Source organism: Lissotriton vulgaris, chromosome 2_1, assembly GCF_964263255.1.
Source record: "Lissotriton vulgaris chromosome 2_1, aLisVul1.2, whole genome shotgun sequence".
Taxonomy (NCBI): domain Eukaryota; kingdom Metazoa; phylum Chordata; class Amphibia; order Caudata; family Salamandridae; genus Lissotriton; species Lissotriton vulgaris.
This window is the reverse complement of record NC_141687.1, coordinates 1,276,434,641-1,276,447,885: the sequence shown is the minus strand read 5'-3', so window position 1 is coordinate 1,276,447,885 and position 13,245 is coordinate 1,276,434,641. Positions and strand designations below refer to the sequence as shown.

General features: G+C 49.3%; 1 protein-coding gene across 1 annotated transcript in view; it reads left to right on the top strand.

The window, feature by feature from the left end:
• The window catches only part of UBE4A (ubiquitination factor E4A), a 284,893-nt gene that overhangs the window by 220,489 nt on the left and 51,159 nt on the right, over window positions 1-13,245 (top strand). The window lies entirely within an intron of this gene.

The window sequence follows — 13,245 nt, the reverse complement described above, 5'->3', positions numbered from 1 at the left end:
TTTGGTCACCCTTGGTGGCACGTTTTCTTAAGGGCTTACAGCATCTGTTCCCACCTAACCCTTTATTATGGCCAAGTGGAACTTTAACTTGTGTTTCGCCTTTTGAGTCCATGCGCAGCTGCCATGTGAGGCTCCTGACACTTAAGACAGCCTTTCTAGTGGCAATTATGTCACCCAGGAGGCTGCATGAGCTTCAAGCTATTTCAGTTCAACCCACCCTACACAAGCTTCTGCCCAGACAAAGGCCCTGGCCTCCTTCCTGCTGAAGGTGGTGACCCTATTCCATGTTTGCCAAAACATTGCGTTGCCAACATTATTCGCTCCACGTCCTCTTTCCTAGGGGCAAGAGAGGCTCCATCGTTTGGACTGCTATTGAGCTCTCTCCTTTTACATCAATCGCATCAAACAACATTGGTTGGACAATCTAGTCTTCCTTGGGTTTGCTGGAGCAAAAAATGCAAGGCAGTGCAACACTGGACCATCCCCCATTTGAATGTGCTCTGATTAAGTCGTCTACACATTGGCTAAGAAGCAGCCTCCTCATGGCCTGCAGCCTCATTCTACCAGAGCATAAGCAGCCACTATTCCGTTAACACACGGAGTGCCTGTCCTAGACATCTGTCAGGCTGCTGTGTGGGCGTCATTCCCCACTACTGACTGGACAGTTGGGTCAGTCGGGACGGGCATATGGCTGGTTGGGTTCTCAAGACTTTTTAGGTCGAAGCCCTGTCTGGTTTGCTAAAGACTTCTTTGTGACATTTGGAAAGCTTCCCTGGGAATGCATTCCATCCATTGATCATCATTGGCTTTGTGGTTTAGAAGTCACAATTGCTGAATTTTTATTTGCTGCTTTTATTTATTTATGGCTGTCCAGCTTGAGTTAGTCCATCCTGTAGAGCGCAGCCTGTTTACGAGCCCTCCTTGTATTCTCCCACTAAAGCGTCCATGAGTGTCCGCTTTTCTGTAAACTGGCATTTAAATTGTGTTCTTATCTTGCTACATTTGCTGTGCATTCTAAGACTTAGGTCCAACGTCAGGCTCTGTCTTCTGAGGGAGCTTGGTGTTTACTTTTCTTTCCCAGAATTCATAGTGAAAGGATGTATCTGAAAATCTGGGGGTGTGAGAGGACAGGCTTTTTTCAAACTCACAACAAAATTTAAATGTGTGTAAATGAACTGTGCAAACATTTCAGAATATATCCAAATTAGGAAAGCACATATGAAGCTTAATATTTTATAATTCTGAAGTATGCTGGAAACAAATATTTTAACGCTATTTGCGAGAAAAGTGCCTCTTATCCAGTATTGGGGTATCTTTCATAGATTCACATGCCTGAATCATTCCCCGTCGCCGAGGCGGTGTCCCACGGTAAATAAAAAAGCAGTGTTAAAAGCACCTTGTAGTAGTAGGCCCTAGAAAAGGCCTGAGGCCTAGATTATAGTAGCCTATCTACCTCATTATGCTAAAAAGGCCAAAGTCTTTGCTCCAACCAATCAGCTTACAGCACCCTCTAGAACCCTCTCTGCAGAGCCAGTTCTCCTCAGATTTTCACCGCACGTCGTGTGGAAGGGAGTCTCCCTGAGTCTTGACTCAGTTTTTTCTTCAGAGCTTCCAGGATGTATGACAAAAAGGCATTGTTTAGACCTTGCAGAACCTGCGATAAGAAGAGGGTCCATATGGATGACCAGCATAAGGACTGCATTTATTGCCTGTATCCCAAACATGAGGCAAAAAATTGTAAGATCTGCCGCACCTTCCCTTCTAAGACCTTAAGGGATAGCGTCCTTTTGTGGCTTAAATCCTCTTCCATGGAGGATGATGATGGAGCTTCTACCTCCTAGCAAGAGGGCAAGGTCTCAAGAGGATAAGACGAGTGAGGGGAGAAAACATGCGAAAACCTCCCACTCCACTTCAGGCTCTTCACAGAGATCTCAACATTCTGTCTCTGGAGCCTCAGCCACCAACGATTCCTCACAGAAAACCGTGAGTAAGAGTTCTGCTATCTCCTCACCAATGACTACTATTTCTACTTCAACCTCCTCTTCTGCGGCTATGATTTCCACTACATCTATCATTTCACCTATTGTGTCTACAAAGATTTGTGTTGTGACTAAAAGAACTCTCGTAGACTAAGACATCATCGTCAACGAAGCCTTCGTCGTCTAAAAAGAGCCCATCGACGCCACCGTCGACGACTGTCTCGTCGACGAAGAAAGCATCGATGACTAATCCGTTGACGGCTGCCCCGTCGAGGACGAGCCCGCCTACAGTTACTCCGACGACGAGCCCGTCGACGGTAGCTCCATCGACGTCGAGCCCATCGACGACGGTCCCGTTGACGTCGAGCCCATCGACAACGGTCCCGCCGACGGCAAGACCACAGAGGACGATTCCTTCATCGTCCACCTCGTCGACGATAAACCCCTCGACGACGGCATCTTTTCAGCTGGCGGATGCACCTTTGTCCCCGGTTTCATCAAAACTGATGGATTCAGCTTTGCTGAAGCCTATTGCTGGGAATCAGACTTTTTGTACGCCAATTTCAACGAAGAACTTTCAACTTGTATCTTACAAGAGGCAACAAGGTTCTTGTATATCGCCACTTATGCCCTCTCATCTTCTAGAATCTTACTCCGATGATGAAGAGGATGATTTTGAGAACGATGATAATGAAGGTGCTTTTGGTGTGGCGCGTCACCCATCTGATATCATCAAGTGTCAAGATGATGATTAAGACGACACTTGCACTGAGCACTACTACCAGGAGGACATTATAGTGCCTCATGCTTTGGAACATCAGAGACGGCCTAAGGTCTCAGAAGTCACTTATTTACCGCCTACTTTGATACAGGACTTACAGGATATGCTGGCGGATTATAAACCACGCTTTCCACCAAAAATGCATCAGCCTACTACTTCTGTTCCTCCACCTCAAATTCCACCGCTCTCTCCAGTCGTGGAACCTACGCCACCTGAATTGCCTCCACAAACCCTGGACACGTCATCAGAAGAGGAAGGAGAGTGGCGTAACGCACCATCAATAGACCCATGGGATGATTACGTTATCCCCATGCCATCCCCCTGGACTTCTCAGCCTTCAAATTCACCACCTGAAGATGTAGGTGGGTTCCACAATCTGATGCAGAGAGCAGCAAACAGATTTAAACTCCCGATGACAGTGGAGCAAACTGAGTGCTTTCTTCATGATTTTAAAGAGGAAACAAGGAAGGTGTCTAGAGCCATTCCTATCATTGATTACATTTGGAAAGAGGGCCTCAAGATAATGGAAAACCCTGCTTCTGTGCCTGCTGTGTTGCCAAGAATTGAGAAGAAGTACCGTGCCCTCCTCACTAGTCCAGCGTGCCTTATTGGTCATCCACGTCCGGATTCAGTAATCTCTCAGGCTGCACAACAAAGGTCGAAGAACCCAGCTACCCCTATTTCTACACCACCTGATAAAGAGGGGCGACGCTTAGACCTTATTGGGAAAAAGTTTTCCACCATGACTGCGGCATCCATCAGAGCGGCGAATTCTTTGGCAATTATAGGGCGCTATGATCGCTAAATGTGGTCCGAAATGGCTGGTTTCATAGAGCTGATTCCAGAGAGGCAGGAAGCGCGGAAAATATTAATGGAAGGAGAGCGCGCAGCGGCGGAATCCATCGACTGCGCATTAGATATTTCGAACACAAATTTCAGACAGTTGGCAGGAGCGGCTGTCTTAAGGCGTCGAGGGTGCTTGAAAGCCACTACCTTTCGTCCAGAGGTCCAATTGAAAGTACTGGACATGGCATATGATGGAGAGTCCCTCTTTGGAAAACATGTCGACGAAGCTCTCCAAGCAATTAAAACAGATACAGATACTGCAAAATCACTAGGGTCATTGCAGTACAAAAGAGGATCGTTCAGAGGCGCGAGAGGACGCGGTTATTCGTCCAGAGGAAATTACCAGCTAGGCAGGCAATACCAGCAGCAATACCGCCAGAACTATCAGTCCTCGTATCGCCAGTCTGGATCGGCTGGTTTCTCTCGCCAAGGAGGAAGAAGGCGCACAAGCAGTCGGGGACGAGACAATCACAAGAAACAGTGAGGTTACTTGGGCGCCACCTTCAGTCCCCTACCTTCCCGTGGGAGCGAAAATATCTGCCTTCCAGCAACAATGGCATCAAATAACAACAGATCAGTGGGTGTTGGACCTGGTCCAACATGGTCACACCCTGGAGTTCATCACCAAACCTCCAACAACTCCGCCCAGGGGTTCCCCTCCCCCTCGTCTTCACTTATTGATCAAGGAAGTTCAAACCATGCTTCTCAAGAACGCAGTAGGGAAGGTCCCAATCCATCAGAGAGGGACAGGTTTCTGTTCCCGTTTTTTCCTCATAAAAAAGAAATCGGGGGGAATGGCGACTGATCCTAGACCTACGCAATCTGAACCGATATCTCAAGAAGCAGGGGTTCCGAATGGTCACCCTCTCGGACATTCTCAACTGCCTCAACGAGGGAGATTACATGGCTTCCTTGGACATGGAAGATGCATACTTCCACATCCCAATCCACCCAAAGCATCGAAAATACCTCTGTTTCACTGTCGCTGGCGCCCATTATCAGTTCAAGGTCCTCCCATTTGGCCTCAAGTCGGCCCCAAGGATTTTTACAAAGTGCCTGGCTCCTGTGGCAGCAGCTCTTCGGACAGCAAAGGTACAGGTTTTCCCGTATTTGGAAGACTGACTAGTCAAAGGTCCATCAAAGTCCAAAGTGAAGTCCGACATTACAATAGGCTGCATTCTCTTTACATCGCTAGGCCTCACAATCAACCAGAGCAAATCTCAATTGGTTCCGAAGCAGAACCTGCTGTTCCTAGGAGCTTGTCTGGACACAGTAGGATGCAAGGCATTCTTGTCTCGAGAGAGACAACTCCGACTACAGGCTTTGGCCATAAAACTGTCAAGAAAAAGGTCACTTTCAGTTCGCCTATTTGCATCGCTTCTGGGGATGTGCTCTTCGGCCATCAACCTCATTCCATTGGCACGTCTAAAGATGCGGCCTTTACAGGAAGAGCTACATTGTCAATGGCATCAAGCGACAGGCTCTTTCGAGGACACCATCACAGTCACCAACAGGATGGTGCATGCTTTTCAATGGTGGACTCCGCTGAGCAATCTGGAACAGGGACTCTCATTCTTGCAAGCTCCTCCGGATTTCATTCTGACGACAGATGCGTCCATGGAGGGCTGGGGAGGTAATCTCCAGGATTTACAAGTACAAGGAAAAAGGTCTCAACAGCACAAAAAATGCCACATCAACAGTCTAGAGTTGAAAGCTATTTTTCTTTCTCTTTAAGCGTTCCTCCCCAGGATAGCAGGATCCTCAGTCCTGGTCAGAATGGACAACACTACCAGCATGTTTTATATAAACAAGCAGGGGGGAACGAGATCAGCAACATTGTCCAGGGAAGCCCAAGAGTTATGGCAATGGTTAACCATTCACCTGGACCTCATCCAGCACGGTCGCTCCCCCCATGCTCCCTGATCCCAGCTCCTGTTGACGATCTGGCCGGCTGGTGGTACCGCTTCGAGTCTACAGAGCTGTAACTGCATTTATTTAATTAATTCCGCCTTGCGTTGTGTTTATTTATTTAATTCCGCCTCGCGCTGCATTTATTTAATTAATTCCGCCTTGCGTTGCATTCATTTAATTAATTCCGCCTTGCGTTGTGTTTATTTATTTAATTCCGCCTCGCGCTGCATTTATTTAATTAATTCCGCCTTGCGTTGCATTTATTTAATTAATTCCGCCTCGCGCTGCATTTATTTATTTATTTCAGCCTCGCGCTGTGTTTGTTTATTAAATTTAGCCTTTAGCCCCCGGTGCCCTGTGACCCTCCATCTTGTTGTGTGTCCCCTGGCCCGCCCCTCCTCCCTGCTACCGCCTCCCAGCTGCTGACCCTCCCACCCACGATCAGAGTGCTCCCTACCTGCATTTATTTAATTAATTCCGGCTCGCGCTGCATTTATTTATTTATTTCAGCCTCGCGCTGTGTTTGTTTATTAAATTTAGCCTTTAGCCCCCGGTGCCCTGTGACCCTCCATCTTGTTGTGTGTCCCCTGGCCCGCCCCTCCTCCCTGCTACCGCCTCCCTGCTGCTGCCCCTCCCACCCACGAACAGAGTGCTCCCTACCTCCTCTGACGCGCTGTGATCACCTGGACCTCATCCAGCACGGTCGCTCCCCCCATGCTCCCTGATCCCAGCTCCTGTTGACGATCTGGCCGGCTGGTGGTACCGCTTCGAGTCTACAGAGCTGTAACTGCATTTATTTAATTAATTCCGCCTTGCGTTGCATTTATTTAATTAATTCCGCCTTGCGTTGTATTTATTTATTTAATTCCGCCTCGCGCTGCATTTATTTAATTAATTCCGCCTTGCGTTGCATTTATTTAATTAATTCCGCCTCGCGCTGCATTTATTTATTTATTTCAGACTTGCGCTGTGATTGTTTATTAAATTTAGCCTTTAGCCCCCGGTGCCCTGTGACCCTCCATCTTGTTGTGTGTCCCCTGGCCCGCCCCTCCTCCCTGCTACCGCCTCCCAGCTGCTGACCCTCCCACGCTCCGCCCCCTCCACCATCCATTTATGGCCAATGCCTCCACGCGCAGCGTCCACGCGCTACGGCCACGCCGAAGGTGCGCCAAAGGTAAGCCCGTCTACGCCCGTCCGCGCCTGGACCGCGCCCTGCGCCAGACCCCCTGCCCCTCACGTCACCCAGTCTTCCCGCATTACCTACGATGCTGCCTCCCTCCTAGCCCTTAACCCCGGTCGCGCCCCCAACTGCGTCCAAGCCGCTCCTGGACACACCCATGGACCTTTCTCTTGCTACTCCTGCAAATTCAGCGGCACCGACAACATCTCCGCTACGACCACACCACAGATTCTCGACCCCAACCACCTACAATGCATCCTTCTCAACACTCGATCGGTCCACAGGCACGCCATTGACCTATGGAATCTACTAGACACCATATCACCGGACATCGCCTTCCTTACGGAAACCTGGATGAACGCTTCCTCCGCACCAGACATCACCATTGCCATCCCTGAAGACTATAAGATTACTCGCAAAGACCGTACCAGCCACACAGGAGGAGGACTCGCTATCGTCCATAAGAAATCAATCCGCATCTCAACCAGCTCTGACGCCAACCTAGTCAACTCCGAACACCTTCACTTCCAGATCCAAATCGACCCCAAAACCACACTCAGAGGCACTCTCCTCTACAGACCACCAGGACCCCGCGCAAAATTCAGTGAAGACATCACGGACTTCATCACTCCTCACGCGCTCCCCTCCAAAGAATACATCCTTCTGGGAGACCTCAACTTTCACCTTGAAAGGATCAATGACCGCAACACCGCCACCCTCGTGGACAACCTCGGCAACCTCGGACTTAAACAACTAGTCACTTCCCCCACCCACATCGCAGGTCACACACTCGACCCCATCTTCACATCCAGCAATCATGTCTCCTTCAGCCACACCACGGACCTCCTCTGGACTGACCACAGCTGCGTTCACTTCACCTACAACAAACCAAAACCCAACATCCACCTCCAACCTACCCTGCAAAGAAACTGGAACAAAATCACCACGGACCAAATCTCCGCTTCGCTCCTTCGAAACTCCCCAGCCCTCTCTTCTAACGCCAACGAAGCCGCCGCCAACCTCACCCTATGGTTATCCAACACCGCCGACACCTTAGCACCACTGAAAAAACGTCAAAGCAAACCTGGCAGAAAGAAGGCCTCTTGGTTCAAAGATGATCTTAAGAAATCCAAGAAACTCTGCCGCTCCCTTGAAAAGGCCTGGAAAAAAGACCCATCCACCAGCACCAAGGACGCCTTCAAAAGCGCCACCCGCACTCACCACCAACTGATCCGAAAAGCCAAGAAAATAGCATTCAAGGATCGACTTGACAACAACGCCCACAACAGCAAGGAACTTTTCAACATCGTCAAGGAATTTTCCAACCCCTCGGCCAACTCCAACGACATCACCCCCTCTCAAACCCTCTGCGACTCCCTAGCCTCTTTTTTCCACAACAAGATTGCAGACATCCACAACAGCTTTGACAACCAACCCGGAAACCAACCCACCCTACCATCTGCTGACCATCTTCCCCCCGTAAACACCCTTAACGCCTGGAACCCAATCTCCACTGAGGAAACCATCCGCCTGATGAATTCCATCCATTCTGGATCCCCCACAGACCCATGCCCTCACCACATCTTTAACAAAGCAGACTCCGCCATAGCACCGCACCTCCGAGACGTCATCAACTGCTCCTTCAACTCCGCTACCTTCCCAGAAGACTGGAAACACGCTGAACTCACCGCCCTTCTGAAAAAACCAACAGCGGACCCCACCGAACTCAAAAACTACCGCCCCATCTCGCTTCTTCCTTTCCTGGCCAAAGTCATCGAGAAAGCCGTCAACAACCAGCTCGCCGCCTTCCTCGAAGCCAACAAATCCCTCGACCCCTCACAATCTGGCTTCCGAGCAAAACACAGCACTGAGACCGCCCTCATCGCAGCAACAGACGACATTCGAACTCTACTGGACAATGGAGACACAGTCGCCCTCATCCTCCTCGACCTCTCTGCAGCATTCGACACAGTCTGCCACAGCACCCTTCTACAACGCCTCAATAACATCGGAATCCAAGGACAAGCACTTGAATGGATCACCTCGTTCCTCACCGGAAGAACCCAGAGAGTCCGCCTTCCTCCATTCAAGTCCGAGGCCTCTGAAGTCATCTGCGGCGTACCTCAAGGATCCTCACGCAGTCCCACCCTCTTCAACGTATACATGAGCCCCCTCGCGGCCATCGCCCGCCAACACAACCTCAACATCATCTCTTACGCGGATGACACTCAACTGATCCTTTCTCTCACCAAGGACCCCAGCACCGCCAAAACTAACCTACACGAAGGAATGAAAGAAGTCGCCGAATGGATGAAACAAAGCAGTCTGTTTTGTCTGAGTTCAGTTTCAGAAGTCCTCATCTTGGGTACATCCCCCTCTGCCTGGGACGACTCCTGGTGGCCGGAAGCCCTCGGAAAAGCACCCATCCCGACAGACCACGCACGGAACCTTGGCGTCATCCTGGATTCTTCACTCTCAATGAACAGACAAGTCAGCGCCGTATCCTCTTCCTGCTTCAACATTCTTCGCATGCTCAGAAAAACATTTCGCTGGATCCCCTCCGAAACAAGGAAAACAGTCACCCACGCTCTGGTCACGAGCCGACTGGACTACGGAAACACCCTCTACGCAGGTACCACCGCTAAACTCCAGAAGAAACTCCAACAAATCCAAAACGCCTCAGCCAGGCTCATATTAGACATCCCACGCAACGAGCACATCTCTGGTCACCTTAAAGACCTCCACTGGCTACCCGTCAATAAGAGGATCACTTTCCGACTGCTTACCCACGCACACAAATCTCTCTACGACATCGGACCAGATTGCCTCAACTCTCGACTGTCCTTCTACACCCCCTCCCGCCAACTACGTTCGTCCAGCCAAGCCTTCGCCACTGTACCTCGCATCAACAAGACCACCATGGGAGGCAGATCCTTTTCATACCTGGCTGCTAAAACATGGAACTCACTCCCCGCTTACCTTCGCCTCACCCAGAACCACCTAGCGTTCAGAAAGCAGCTTAAAACGTGGATATTTGACAAATAATCCTCCCCCCCTTCCTAAGCGCCTTGAAACCCTCTGGGTATGTAGTGCGCTATACAAATTTTTATGACTTGACTTGACTTGACTTGACTTGACAACATAACTCTCAAGGCGGAACACGTCAGAGGTCTTTACAACACTTTAGCAGACAAACTGAGCAGGTCCTCATCAGATTGCCACGAGTGGGAACTGCACAACAACCAGTTGAGCAAGGTGTTTCAGAGATGGGGCAAGCCGAAGTTGGATTTATTTGCAACCCAACAGAACAAGAAATGCCGGTACTACGCCAGCAGGTACCCTCAACGGGGATCAAGGGGGAATGCCCTGTCCATGCGATGGTCAGGGATTTATGCTTATGCCTTTCCTCCGATCCCTTTGATTCAACGAGTGGTGCGCAAGATGAAGTTGGAGAGTTGCCGCCTTCTCCTAATTGCTCCCAGGTGGCCTCTCCAGTATTGGTTTCAGGAGCTCATGCTACTTTCACAGGAGCCACCGATCAGACTGTTGGTAACCCCAACGCTACTGTCACGCAACGAGGGTCAGGTACTTCACCCAGACCCTCAATCGCTGAAACTGCACGCATGGCTCCTAACTTCCTAGAATTTGAACATCTCTAAATTCCTCAGGACTGCCGAGACATTCTAAAGAAAGCAAGAGCCCAGAGTACATTAAAAACGTATCGTCTCAAATGGAAGCGCTTCTGCGCTTGGTGCATCTCTAACGCTTTACACCCTATAGAGGCGCCAGCAGAGAAAATACAGCCCTATTTATTGCTTTGGCACGATCTGGTCTTTCTTTTTCTTCAATAAAGGTCCACCTAGCGGCCTTATCCAGATACAGAAAAATGGCTAACACTCAATCGCTCTGCTCTTCATCGCTAACTAAACAATTTATGAGGGGTCTTTTCCGGGCTTATCCTCCAGTAAAGCCCTCACCACCGGAATGGGAGCTCAACACTGTTCTCTCACAGCTGATGAAGCACGCGTTCGAGCCCATCCATAGAGCTGAGCTAAAATTATTGACATGGAAGGTTGCTTTGTTATTAGCACTAACTTCTGCCAGAAGAGTGGGAGAAATTCAAGCCTTCACTATAAAGGAGCCCTTTTTGCATTTCTCCCAGGACTATGTCACTTTGCGGACGAATCCAACATTCATACCAAAGGTGCCTTCCCAGTTTCATCTAAATGAGCCAGTCAAGCTGAAAGTTTTCTTTCCAAATCCTACAACCCCGGCTGAAAGAACATTGCATTCTTGAGACATCAAACGATGCTTAAAGTTCTACCTCCAAAGAACCAAGACTTTAAGAAAATCAGATCAACTGTTTGTAGCCTATGGCCAGACTACATTGGGTAAAGCGGTCACTAAAGCCACAATTTCCAGGTGGATAGCCTCCGCCATTCAGTTATGTCATATCAAGGCTAACCGACCGTTGACAAGGTCTGTTCGATCTCATTCCACAAGAGCTGTGGCAGCGTCTGCAGCTTTGTTTGCAGGAGTGACGCTTGAGAACATTTGCCGTGCTGCGACATGGAAGAATGTCCACACGTTTACAAGACACTACTGCCTGCAATCAGCAAATCAGGATGATGCGGCAGTGGGCCAAGCTGTTTTACGTCACCTGTTTCCATAAGGAATACATTCAGGTACTAACGTTGGTTTATTTTTATATAAAGTACATACAATTCAGTATATGGTTTATAATATGCAGACATATTTAACATATTATATGTTTCTATGGTGTATAAGTTAATTTTCTGTAGGAAATTGCACAATTTTCAATGTCGAATCTGATCAATCTTTACATAATTGTTGGTTGTTAATTATGCATTCATGGGGGAGCACTACAATAAGTCTCCCACCATCCGCAACCGACTTTGCCTGGTTTACTGCTTGCTATTCTGATTCAGGCATGTGAATCTATGAAAGATACCCCAATACTGGATGAGAAAACAAGTTACTTACCTGTAACTTCAGTTATCCAGTATTGGTATCTTTCATAGATTCACATGCACCCACCCTCCTCTCCGGAGAGTCAGTTCTCTAAGTTTGGGATACCTGTTCCCACTTGTGCTACGAAAATCTGAGGAGAACTGGCTCTGCAGAGAGGGTTCTAGAGGGTGCTGTAAGCTGATTGGTTGGAGCAAAGACTTTGGGCTTTTTAGCATAATGAGGTAGATAGGCTACTATAATCTAGGCCTCAGGCCTTTTCTAGGGCCTACTACTACAAGGTGCTTTTTGCACTGCTTTTTTACTTACTGTGGGACTCCCGCCTCAGCGACGGGGAATGATTCAGGCATGTGAATCTATGAAAGATACCAATACTGGATAACTGAAGTTACAGGTAAGTAACTTGTTTTCTTTTGCATGGTTCGCCCCCCATCTTTTTGCCTGCTGTTTATGTGGTTTTAAATATAGTGCCCAGGGCCCCTGCCAACTAGGTGCCGTATGCCAGTGCTACTTCCCTAAAACAAACTCCCAGTTGGTACTTCTACCCCCTGTAAGTCCCTAGTAACTGGTACCCTGGGTACCTAGGGCCTGAGAGCTGAAGAGGGCCCTTAGGTTCCCCCACCCCCTCACTGGAACCAGACTACTGCCATTGCAGGCTGCACACCCCTGTGAGGTAGAAAATAACAGTCGACATGGCACCCTGTCTGTGGGTGCCCTGCCAGCTAACACTGCTGGGCAGCCTAGGTAAGTCACTCCTCTAGCAGGCCTCACAGCCCTAAGGCAGATTGCTCTATACTACAGGTGAGGGCATACCTGCATGAGCATTTCCCAATATTGTAAGTGCCAGTGAAGCCATTGAGAGTACATTGACTGGGGACTCGACAAATCAAGTTCCACAGCACCTTGATGACTTTACTGAATATAGGAGACATGTTTCTTGACCCCTGGGTCTACCCCGGCTCTCTAGGACCATACACCATGCACATCCTGGGAAGAGGTGTCATGCCTCCTCCCCCAGAATGGGCCAGTGCTCGAAGAGGGGAAACTTCAAAAGCTTGCCACCTTTGTAATGCACCCCAGTCTCTGCTGCTAGCAGCAGATGGCAGCCCCTGGTGTACACCCGTACCTTGGATTGGAAATATGAAAAAAGATAGGAGGCATGCCCAACTCTGCCAACCCTACCCCTAGGATAGAAGGGAAGCGAGGCGAAGCACACCTTTCAGTCCAAGCCATCTTGAAGATGGGGGGGATCCTCCAATCAGGGGTAGGCCTATGTCCCTCCCACAGGAGGGTGGCATAATAGAGGGTGTAGTCACCCCAGATTTGGTGCCCATTGGCCCTACCTGCTACTCCCCTAAATCGCCTCCTAAATGTAGGATCTATGTGGCGCCTGAGACCTGGCCCTCCGATCTGTTACAAACTAAGAAGCAAGAACACGATCCAGCCGAGAAGACTATAGACGACTGCCTTGGCCCAGCCCCACTGTCCTGTCTCCAACGTCTGTGAACCTGCAACCCACCTTGCAGCCAGCAACGTCTGAAAAACGGAGAGGACTGCTG